Raw genomic sequence first — 12,161 nt, forward strand, 5'->3', positions numbered from 1 at the left:
AAGCATGGGATACCTGGACATTCAGATAAGATTTAGGCTTTGCCCATAACTCTGTGGCCTTTAACCAATTGCCTAGGAAACCCCTTATATGGTATCAGCCAGCACCTTGCACAGCCCATCCCTCTGCCTTTGCCTATGTGCTGGAATGGATGTCCCCACGTGCTAATTAGGCATCAGCAAGCAACCTTGTATATCCAATCTCCTTAGGACCCTCAACTGCTTATAAACCCATTTCCATGACAATAAACCAAAAGCTGTTTATGGAAACTGTCTCCCAAAAGTCTTTACTTTCACCACCATGATTGTCTGGAACTCCTTGGGGAACCACAGCTAGCCCCAAGACTCAGGAACCCACACCCTCCATTGCTATAACCAACCTACCTGATGGTCAACCAATGTATTTGAAAAGTACCTGAATTTATGACTTTCTTTTGTTCTGTAACTATAAAACTTTCATCAAATTGTTAACACATTGGAACATGGAATTTGGGGTAACCTAAATGTGTGTTCCCAGACCATGTTTACTCATATTTGGCTCCAGAATAAACTATCTCTCATCCCCTTTGAGGTGAGAGCTGTGTCTTTTGCATTGACACATTGGTGATCCTAATAATAGCAATATACAGGTTCAAGGGAATTCCAAATAAAACACTGACACCATTTTTACACAAATAACAAAATATAATTTCAAAATCATATGGCGGTACAAAAATCTTCAAATAGCCAAAAATGGCTCAGAAAAAAAGAATACCAAGGGTGATATAACTATATCTGGTTTAAAGATATACTAAAGGCCATAGTAATAAAAGCACCATGGTACTAGCACAAAACAGACTTGTAGATAAATGGTATTTAATAGAAGGTTTGGTTATAAAAACCCAAAAGCACACACCAAGGGCTAGAGAAATGCCCCAGTGCTTGCATGCAAACCCAAATGACCTGGATTGAATTCTCCAGTACCCACCTAAAGCCAGAGGCATGAAATGGTGCATGCATCTGCAGTATGTTTTCGGTGGCAGGAGACCCTGGCAACCCATTCCTTCTCTCTATCCTTGCAAATAAATAAATAAATAAGTTTTTACTGATCTTCTATAATTATAGTAAGCCATGATAACACCCTCTCCTCCCCCACTTTCCCCCTCACAAATTCACTCTCCATCATATCCCACAAGCTGCTTTTGATCAGGTGCTTTCTACCAGCAATGAGAAGGTAACTGCAACAGGAAAACTGGTACTGAGAAGTGAAGCTGTCGCTATGATGAATCTAACCATATGGGTTTTGGTCTTTTGGAAATTGTGTGCTGAAGAAATGTTGGGTTGGGTGATGGCTTAGTGGTTAAGGCACTTGCATGCAAAGTCTAATGACCCAGGTTTCCCAGTATCCACATAAAGTTGTGCATGCATCTGGAGTTCATTTGCAGGAACTGGAGGCTCTGGCATGCCTATTCTCATTTTCTCTCTCTCTCCCCCACCCATTGCTGTGTCCTTGGAGAAAGTTATCAAGACCAATGAAAGGTACGTGATGCCCCCTCCCCTGCTTCTGCCTCTCCTAAAACTCTTATCTCACACAGAGTTCCGTCAGCCAGCCATGACTTGCCAGGGTCTCTCCCTCTCACATCAAATTCAAGCCATCTCACTAAGTCAAATACAAACCCTGCCTTCTTAAAGAACCTCTGTGTTTACTGGGCCTCTTTAACTTCTACATATGGATACCTAATTCCTCTCTCCTTGCCTTTCTCTTTTCTGCCAGGAAAAAAACCTGCAGGAGAGGCAGAAAAATCCCACTAAACCAGCAACTCTCTCACAGCTAGATAAAATAAGCACAGATAGGGCTGGAGAGATGGCTTAGCGGTTAAGCGCTTGCCTATGAAGCCTAAGGACCCCAGTTCGAGGCTCGGTTCCCCAGGTCCCACATTAGCCAGATGCACAAGGGGGCGCACGCGTCTGGAGTTCGTTTGCAGAGGCTGGAAGCCCTGGCGCGCCCATTCTCTCTCTCTCCCTCTATCTGTCTTTCTCTCTGTGTCTGTCACTCTCAAATAAATAAATAAAAAATGAACAAAAAAATTTAAAAAAGAAATAAGCACAGATACCTAGAGAGGTCCTTGCCTATGGCTAATGGGTAGAAGAAAGAAAGAAAGAAAGAAAGAGAGAGAGAGAGAGAGAGAGAGAGAGAGAGAAGGGAGGGAGGGAGGAAGGAAGGAAGGAAGGAAGGAAGGAAGGAAGGAAGGAAGGAAGGAAGGAAGGAAGGAAGGAAGGAGGGAAGGAGGGAAGGAGGGAAGGAAGGAATGAAGGAACAAAGGAACAAAGGTAGGTCAGTTTTAAAATTCAAACTAAAGGCAATTATTCCCCTCTTATGGTGGCTGGCTGTCCCAGGCCCAAGCCCAAATCCCATACAGTTTCTGGTATCCACTCTATCTCTCTCCTTTCATCATGATAAATTGCTTGAAAATTGCAACTCCCCCGTGTTCTCAAAACTTCCAGATGGTTGGAACAAATCTCCACTGGCTGGATAGAATAATTCACCTGCCTTACCTCCAACCATAGAGAGGACAATTGCCATATCCACTTCATTTTAGCCCTAAGGGGGTGAGTAAGCCTCTGTCTGTCTCCTAAAGCACCTGGGAAGAGAGACCTGGCCTCCTTGTCTTGTGCTCAGAGGACTGCCCTGAAGGTCTCCAGTCAGAATGCCTGCTTGCCTTCTGAACTCCCTGTCCTCCAACAGAAAGTCTCCAACCTCTGACCCTCCGACAGCTGCCCTCACACTTCTCCCCCTCCTATGGGTTCACAAATTTCCAAACTCCACCAACCTCAATTCTTGGCCTAGAAGAAGACATAAAGTCCAAGTGCCTCTTCTTCTTCTTTTTTTTTTTTTTTTTTTTTTTGAGGTAGGGTTTCACTCTAGCTCAGGCTGACCTGAAATTCACTATGAAGTCTCAGGGTGGCCTCGAACTCATGGTGATCCTCCTACCTCTGCCTCCTGAGTGCTGGGATTAAAGGCGTGCACCACCACACCGGGCACAACCAAGTGCCTCATTTTTTACTACAATATGGTATATGGCCACAAAAGAAACTGGACAATGATTCCCTTTGGCTTTCAAATTCTTAAAGATCTTGATAACTTCATAAACTGGATTGGGAGCTGGCTCTATTCTTCTACTCCTGATCTCTTCCCTGTCAGTTCTGGTTTCTGACCCAGGCCCTCCCAGGGAAACAGTCTTCCTTCCACCCCGTTAAACAGTTCCTTTCAGTGACCCGCCCTTCCTTACCCCAGGAAGATGACCACAAGCCCTCCTTTACCGTGCCACTACAAATGATGGTTTCTCTCTCGCTCTCTAATCCTAAACTTCAGTTGCCACAGATACAGATACTTTCTTAAGCCATGGATGAATTTTAGTGCTGACATATCCTAAACTTCAGTTGTTTGCTTAACCTGCTTCTGTTCAAAGTACAGCTATAAAACTGGCCTTTGAAAATGGCCTCCAGCCCATTCTCCAAACTCTACTGGTTTCCTTGTGCCTGTTGTTCTACCTTGAAGTTTTCTAACATGATTTGCTTTCCCAGAGAAATCTGCATATGTTCAACATCCACATGGAGAGATGGGGACTCTGTTCTTTCCTGTGTGGAACTTCCTTTACCCATCATAAACAGTGGCCATGAAGATTATTCTTTATAGATCCAGGTAGAATCAATAGGATGTGCTCATGAACCCCATGCCTTCTCTGAGGTCATGCAGGCTTATCCCACATGTTAGAGTCTTCTCAAAGAAAAGTAAAACTAAATCTTCAGAAAAGAAGTCTCTTTGTGTTTCATGTTCTTTGTCATGTCATATGTTCCATGTTTTCTGTATTCTGTCTTTAGTGCAAATAAATTCATGGTCACAATTGTTCTAATACTCATGGTCATTAAGCATACTGATGCTTATAGATGTATTTTAATATAAGGTCAAATTACTAAAACCAAGTTTATGATATAGTTCTGAATTTATGCTTCTTCATGCTTGCTACATGCTTATATTCCAGGGTTTGATCCTGCCTCTAACAATGCCTTTTGAATGTTTATGGCTTAAACCTTTAAATAAATGATTAATTTGGGTTTCCTGACAAAACACAAACATATTGATATGTTTTACCTATATTTATCAATGTTAAGATATGGTATACATGCTTTCTGCTGAATGAAATTATTGAGAAAATGTTGTTATATTTCTAGTGTTCCTAGCCTGCATCATTGTCGATGAAGTATAATCAATGTATCTATGAAAATGTGTGGATGCACCTAAGACTTTCAGTGAAACAATAGATATTGCACTTCCCTCTTCCAAAACTGCTGCAAGGAAGGTTCCTGTATGATAGCTAATAGATAACAAAAAATTCCGTAACAATTTACAACTAAAGTTAAGGAAATAAGAACTGACTCCAGGCCTGGCCCTTTTAGACAATATATAACTACCTTATCTCAAGAGACAGCAACCTGTCTTATTTGGCAGAAAGGAATGTCTTAACCCACACAGACCATAAATCTCTCTCTTGTACAAGCACAGGAAAATTCAAACAGAATTGTCAAGGATGTGAAACACCAGCACAATCAGTGTGTGGGAACTCCATACATGAAGCTTTGGTGAAAGCTCTCTCCTTCTCTCTGAAGTAAATTCTGCCTAAAAATGTGTCTTCAGTTAAAGTGTTTACAGTTAAGTTAAGGTGGGTTAACATAAAAACTTGTTTCTCATGGGTGGAGATATGGCTTAGTGGTTAAGGCATTTGCCTGCAAAGCCAAAGGACCTAGGTTCAGTTCCCCAGGACCCATGTAAGTCACATGCACAAGGGGGCGCATGCATCTGAAGTTCATTTGCAATGGCTGGAAGCCCTGGTGTGCCCATCCTTTCCCTCTCCCTCCCTCCCACACTCTCCTCTCTCTCTCTCTCTCTCTCTCCTTCTCTCAATTAAATAAATAAATAAATAAATATAGTCTTATTAAAAGTTGTTTCTCTGTACTTCTCTCACCTTAGCTGTTTATGTAATTCAAATTTGACTCTCTGTAATAAGTTGATAAAATTATTTACAGTGCCATGCCTTATACTGAGATAAAAATTGGTGTTAGAAAATGTAAAAGCCCCTGACCCTAAGTTATGTCCTGTATTGTAATAGACTTTTTTATTGGTAACGTTCCATACTGCATAGTCAAGACCATAATTTGTTTTACATCTTCTGACCTGTATTGAAAATCATCTTGTGTTTCTTCTTATAAGATTCATATAAATGACCTTCAGGACCTTTACAGTTCCACCAGATCACCTCAGAGGGCCCCATAGCAGACTAATTCTATCTATCTGGGCCCCTTTTGATGGTTATCCAAGGCCTAAAAGTCAACAGGAGTAGAGACTCCCCCTTTCACCATCCCACATCAGCTTGAAAAAGTCAGACTCGGGCTGGAGAGATGGCTTAGCGGTTAAGCGCTTGCCTGTGAAGCCTAAGGACCCCGGTTCGAGGCTCGGTTCTCCAGTTCCCACGTTAGCCAGATGCACAAGGGGGCGCACGCGTCTGGAGTTCGTTTGCAGAGGCTGGAAGCCCTGGCGCGCCCATTCTCTCTCTCTCCCTCTATCTGTCTTTCTCTCTGTGTCTGTCGCTCTCAATTAAATAAATAAATAATTAAAAAAAAAAAAAAAGAAAAAGTCAGACTTGAACCTACTATCCATCTTCCCTAAACTTGGGGTCTCTCTCCACTGACATTAGACTTGGAGAGCATTAGAATTCAGACCCAACTCCCCTTGCCTCTGTAATATTTAAAAAAAAAATCCTCCTGATCCTAAACAATGACATGAAATATATATGTACTAATAGATTAAAGGGTTGTAAAAGTATCTCTGATTAAGATAACTCAGTTATATCCACATGTTTAGCTTGTATGTCTTCTATCCGATAAAGCCTGTAATTTGTTGCATAAACACCTGTTTACAACACTAGGTTTCTTATGTCTTCTACTCTTATATGTTTTCCTGTTAAGTAAAATTTTTATTTGTTTGCTATGAAATTATTCCAAAAACAATACAAAAAACTGGATCTAATCATGTAAAATTTTTATGCCTGTAAAATTAATCAAACTTTAAACTTTTTCAGCTAACATACCTGCATTAGTTCCTCTAAAGCTAGGTCAGGCCTTTGATCTCTGAACTAAAGTAAGTAAAAACTATAAGCTTTTTTTTTTTTTTTTTTTTTTTTTTGGTTTACAAAGGTAGGGTTTTACTCTAGCCCAGGCTGACCTAGAGTTCACTATGTAGTCTCAGGATGGCCTCGAACTCATGGGAATCCTCCTACCTCTGCCTCCCCAGTGCTAGGATAAAAGGCTTGCAGTACCATGCCCAGCAAAAATTATAAGCTTTCTATATTAAGAACTTACAAAAACCTTTCAACCTCTGAAGTAAGCTTCAAAATTAATTTCTTAATCTCTACCATATTTAACTTTAAGATTGTTTAGAATGTTTCAAATATTGCTTCAATACTAGTCTCTTATACTTCCTACCTTACCTAAGACAAATCTATTTCCAAAAATTCCAGTTAATTCCCCATCCAAGTTAACAATTCCTTCTTTCTTACAGACAGCACCCTTGTTTTCTTACCTACCACCTATGATATTATTTTTCAACCTTAGATATATATTCATGTCACCTGTAAATGTCATGTCACATACAAGAAATGTCATACATAGGTATTAACCAGATCATAATGGCTAATGGATTTAATATGATCTAGGAGTTTTTTCTTAATGGCTCAGATAATTATCACTCTCCTGAAGAGCTGCCACCTTGCCTGTTCATAAAAGCCATGTGAAACCACAGCCTGCTATGTATACAAGGTACAATATCAAATTGAGATCCAAAATCTGAGGCTCTCAAGGCCACACTGTGTGACTAGAACTTCAACATTGGACTGCAGCAACTGTGCAGAAGTAAATTGTACCAATATAGAACCAATAATATTTGGGGCTGTATTAGCCATTAAGGCCAATAATATTATTTATGTGCATGTGACTTGACATCTCTCTGTGACCAACTAGAATATCTATTGTTTTAAGTTAAAAAAAAAAAACTCACCTCTACTACCTTCAAGTTAAACCTATCCTGTCTCTGACATGTACTTTATTCCCCTGATTATGATAATATTCACCCTTTTTTTTATTTTTGGTCCTTGTATACTCAGATACCTCACTGAATTCCTCCAAGGCAGAATACATGCCTTCACTTCACTGCAAGTCACTAAATTTTTCATGGCCAGTGAATATCAGCCCCTAGACAACCAACTTCCACAGTACTGTGTGGGACACCCTGAGAGATCTACTGTCCCCGCTCCAGCATGAAGTAATCTAAGAGACCTCTTCACCCCAATTCTAGCCTACACAGCTGTCCTCTAAGTGCCCCAGTCCTCCCCAGTTATCCCCAATCTTTTTATCCTTCCAGAGTTAATAGCCTTCCCTGAAAACTAGAGGGAACTAAGGAGTTAATAACTAACCTTAAGATTAGAAGGCTTTAAAGAACAGAGACATCCAGTCCTCCCTAGTCAATTCTGCTAAAGAGTTTATTCTGAGCAAATAATTTTGGTGCCTTATCTAATTCCCTTGGACCTGCTGCTTATTTAGTCTGTTTGCCTTAGGATCCTCCTTATAAGTTTGAACCCCAGCCTGACTCAGTGCTTCAGCCTTCATCCCACGGGAAGGCTGCTGCTCCTCGCTGTACCTCTCAATAAACAGTCTGTCTGTAGAGATCAAGTCTTGTGTTCTTTCTTGCTTTTACACTTTCCTTACAGGGGTAAGCATTTTAAAATTCTAAATGCAGAGAGAATTGTGGACTTTGAAGGCTTGGCTTATAAACTTTTAAAGGGGCAAGAGAGAACCTTATTGTGACTGGTCTACTGGCATAAAGACTGTCTGCATTCTTCTATCTTGCTCAGAGAGTTTGATCAACATTGTATCTAAAAGTAATGGACTGATGTGCTTGACAAAAGATATAGGACAGAAAGAGATAAAAGATGCATGGTTTGTCACAGGAGAAATTTAAGCAAGTTTGAAGTTACTGGCAAAGAGACTGGTTTTAGGTTACTGAAGCTTCAATTGTAAATTTGATTAAGGGTTGGCCAACTGTTTTGCACTGAAATAATGGAAATGATGCCCTGGGGGTAAGTCATTGCAAGGAGGTGGCTTAAAGGAAGACTTTTAAGAGTGTGCTGATCTTTAAGGTCAAGATTTATTTTCCCCTGGATTAACAAATTTTGCAGCTCACCTAGCACTTTAGAGTATAACATGTTGAAAAGAAAGGGTCATTGGATGTGCAATATGGTTTTGATTTTGGGAACTGGCCCCCAGATAAAGTGAAGCAGGATTGAAATCTCTATGCAGAGACCCAGTAAGGCCATTGTATGGAACTATGAAAATGAGGGCTGGAGAGATGGCTTAGCTGTGAAGGTGCTTGAGAAGCAAAATGACCCACATTCTACTCTCCAGAGCCAATGTTAGCCAGATGCACAAAGGTGAGGCAATCACAAGCATGCCCACTAGGTGGTACAAGCATCTGAAGTTCAGATTCAGTTGCTGAGGCCCTAGTTCACCAATTCTCTCTCTCTCTCTCTCTCTCTCTCTCTCTCTCTCTCTCTCTCTCTCTCTCTCTTTCTCTCTCAAAAGTAAAAATAAAAATAAATCTCTTAAAAAATAAACCATGGTTGGAAGTGTAGGCCTGAAGATGTTTAGGATATATCAGGACTATTGGACATCTGTCATCTGGAAAGGAAGAATTGGAATCCAGAGACTTTCATTTCTGGTTATGGATGTTGAACTTGAACTGTAAATTTTGATCTTTCTCTACTTGTTATTGAATTTTCATTGGTCCAGTGTCTCCTTGTTATGTCTTTTTCTATGGAAATGTATACTCTGTGCCATAGTGTTGGAAGTATGTAACTTGTTTTGATTTTGTGGGTTTCACATTTAAAAGATAGTCTTGAATCTCAAATGAGAATCGGGACTTTGGGACAGTGTTAAAGTTGGTAAGGTCCTTTGAAGTTGGTTGGAGTGCAATTTGCATTGTAAGATGGTCATGAGTCTATGGGGGCCAAAGGCAGAATGTGGTCATTTAAATGTGAATGGATGTCCCCCATAGCCGAAAGTATGTTTGGTTAAGCTTCCAACTTTAGTCTACAGCATCCTGTTGGAGGAGGTCACCAGGGGCAATTTTGTAGTCCAGCTCTAAGGTGTATTCAGAGCCAGTGTTGAGCTCTGACTGATTGTGCTGGTCTCTTTCTGCTATGGAATTTAACAAGTTTTTTCCATCATTGACCAGGTTTTCAATGAATTCTGTAAGCTTGAAATAAACCCTTTCCTCCTATAAACTATTTCTGGTGGGTGTTTTTCCAGCAATGAGAAAGTACAAGAAAGGTAATCCACTCCTGTAAAACCTCTTATTCGTGCTCCATACGGAAGCCCAAGTAGTTCACCAATTTGAACTTTACTAAAATTGAACTTTAGTCTGCCATTGGTGCCCTACTGAGGGTAACAGGCTTTTTTGTATTTTATTTACTTATTTATTTGAGAGAGACAAAGAGAGGCAGATAGAGAGAGGGGCAGAGAATGGGCACACCAGGGAGTCTAGCTACTGTAAATGAACTCTAGACACATGCACTACCTTGTGCACCTACCAGACATTTTTTAACATCTCCCCAGGAAAATAAATCCTACACTTATATATGACACAAGGGCCAGGAGTGTTGGCTTAGCCATTAAGGTGTTGCCTGTGAAGCCTAAGCACCCAGGTTTGATCCCCAGTACCCACATAACCCAGATGAACAAGGCAGCTTATGCATGTGGAATTCATTTGCAGTGACTGCAGGTCCTAGCACACCATCCTCTCTGTCTCTCTCTCTCTCTCTCTCTCTCTCTCTCTCTCTCTCTCTCTCTCTCTCTCTCTGTGTGTGTGTGTGTGTGTGTGTGTGTGTGAGTTTCTCTCTCTCTTAAATAAATAAAATATTAAAAATAATATATGACACCAGAATACCAATTCATAAACAAAATAATTGATGCATTTAACTTCAAAATTAAGAAACTCTGCTATTTGAAAGGCCCTGTTAATAAATTGAAAGATAAGCTAGAAAACTTCATAAATATTGCCAAATAATTCATTTGATAAGAAACTTCATCATATATAAAGAGTTCTTATGGACTTCCGGTTAAGATGGCGGCGTAGGTACCACGCCAAAGCAGCCTAGGAGGGAAAAAGACCAAAAAAACTCAGCAAAATACACACTTTTACTAAAAAGTGAGGTGTATAGGAAATTGAAGCGGCAGCGGAGAAGTAGAAGAGTTATAGAGATCCAGAGCCTGCACAGGCGGGAAAAGCGGCTCCAGCAGCTCGGCCAACCGCAGCGGCCGCGGCGCAGCAGAAAGCCGCCAGACTCAGCTCAAGCCGCAGGAAAAGCCAGGTGCGGGATTTTCCCCTCACACGGCGCTCTCGCAACTCGGGAAATGTCAGGGGAGAGCGGCAGCGAGCAGCGGAGGAGCAAACCGCGAGGTAGAAGAACACGTGGAACAGCGAGAGAACCAGAGCAGCCGCGGCTCCCTCCCCTCCACCACCGCCTGAACCCAGCTCCAGTGAACAGAGCAGCGGCCCGGGACCCAGCCACGCCAACATGGGCTGACAACGGGACCCAAGTAGGAGCAGAGTTCGGCAGCAACATCAGCGGCTCCAGCACCAGTACCAGCGGCCCCAGCAGCAGCAGACCCAGGAGCGGCAGCAGCGGCAGATCCCGCAGCAGCAGCTTCAGGGAGAGCAGCGGCAGTGGACACAGCAGAGGCAGCTTCAGCAGCAGTGGTGGCTCCGGCAGTGGCAGCTACAGCAGCAGCAGAGGCAGCAGCAGCGGCTCAGTTGGCCCCGTAGGAAAAGCAAGTGCCCAGCTCCAGAAATCAGAACAGCAGCCCGACGACCCAGGCAGCAACTTGACTGAGACCAAAATCACCCAAGGTAACTGGGATTGCACCAGGGAAGGGTCTCACTTGGTCACAAGCTGACTTGGATCCCTCAACAGACCAGAAATCTAAACCTCTTTGTTGATAGAGGATCTGGTCATTATAATAACTACTCTTGCATACATACTCGGGGCTGTTTTTGATTGAATGTGTACAGTATTTAGTTAAATTTTAGAATCTACCTGTATTTTATTCCACTCAGCCTGCCTGAATACTCCTATAGCAGGGAAACTCAACCCCTAAGAACATCTTTGTAGATACTCTGAGAGTCTTAAGAGCCACACCTCACACCTTAAGGTCCTACCCTGAAAATATATTACATCAAATCAATTGATACAGCTAAGAATACACAGCTAGCTAGAAAATCCAAGCATTAACTTAATCCAAGATGCAAAAATATATACATTATAACACAAGAAACACTAAAAAGCAAGACGATATAAATCCACCTAAAAGAATTAATGCATCAGAAATGTCCTCCAGGGAGAAAGAGTTAGAGGAAATGCCTGAGAAAGAGTTCAAAAGAATAATTATAAATATGTTCAAAGAGGTCAAAGAACACATGAAAACAATCAAAGAAGAAATCAAAGAGGAAATCAAAGGAATCAAAGAAGAGGCAGGACACCAATTTAATGAAATAAAGAAGGCAATACAAGACATAAATAGGGAAATAGAAATAATAAAGAAAAACCAGTCAGAATTACTAGCAATGAAGAACACAGTTAATGAAATAAAAAACTCTGTAGAAAATCTCACCAGTAGGATGGATGAGGGAGAGGACAGAATATCTAAGCTAGAAGACCAGGTGGCAGACCTAATGTAGTCCAACAAAGAGAAAGACAAACTTATAGAAAAGTATGAGTGGGAATTTCAAGATATTTGGGACACTATGAAAAGATCCAATATAAGAATTCAGGGCATAGTAGAAGGAGAAGAACTCCACTCCAGGGGCATAGTAGGCATCTTCAACAAAATCATAGAGGAAAATTTCCCCCAAATTGGGAAAGAGGTGCCAATACAGATACAGGAAGCCTTTAGAACCCCAGCCAGACAAAACCCAGAAAGAACCTCTCCTCGTCATATTATAATCAAACTTCCAAACACACACACCAAAGAAAAAATATTGAAAGCAGTTAGAGAGAAAAATCAAGTTACCTACAAAA

The sequence above is a fragment of the Jaculus jaculus genome, chromosome 15 (genome assembly GCF_020740685.1).
Source record: "Jaculus jaculus isolate mJacJac1 chromosome 15, mJacJac1.mat.Y.cur, whole genome shotgun sequence".
NCBI lineage: Eukaryota > Metazoa > Chordata > Mammalia > Rodentia > Dipodidae > Jaculus > Jaculus jaculus.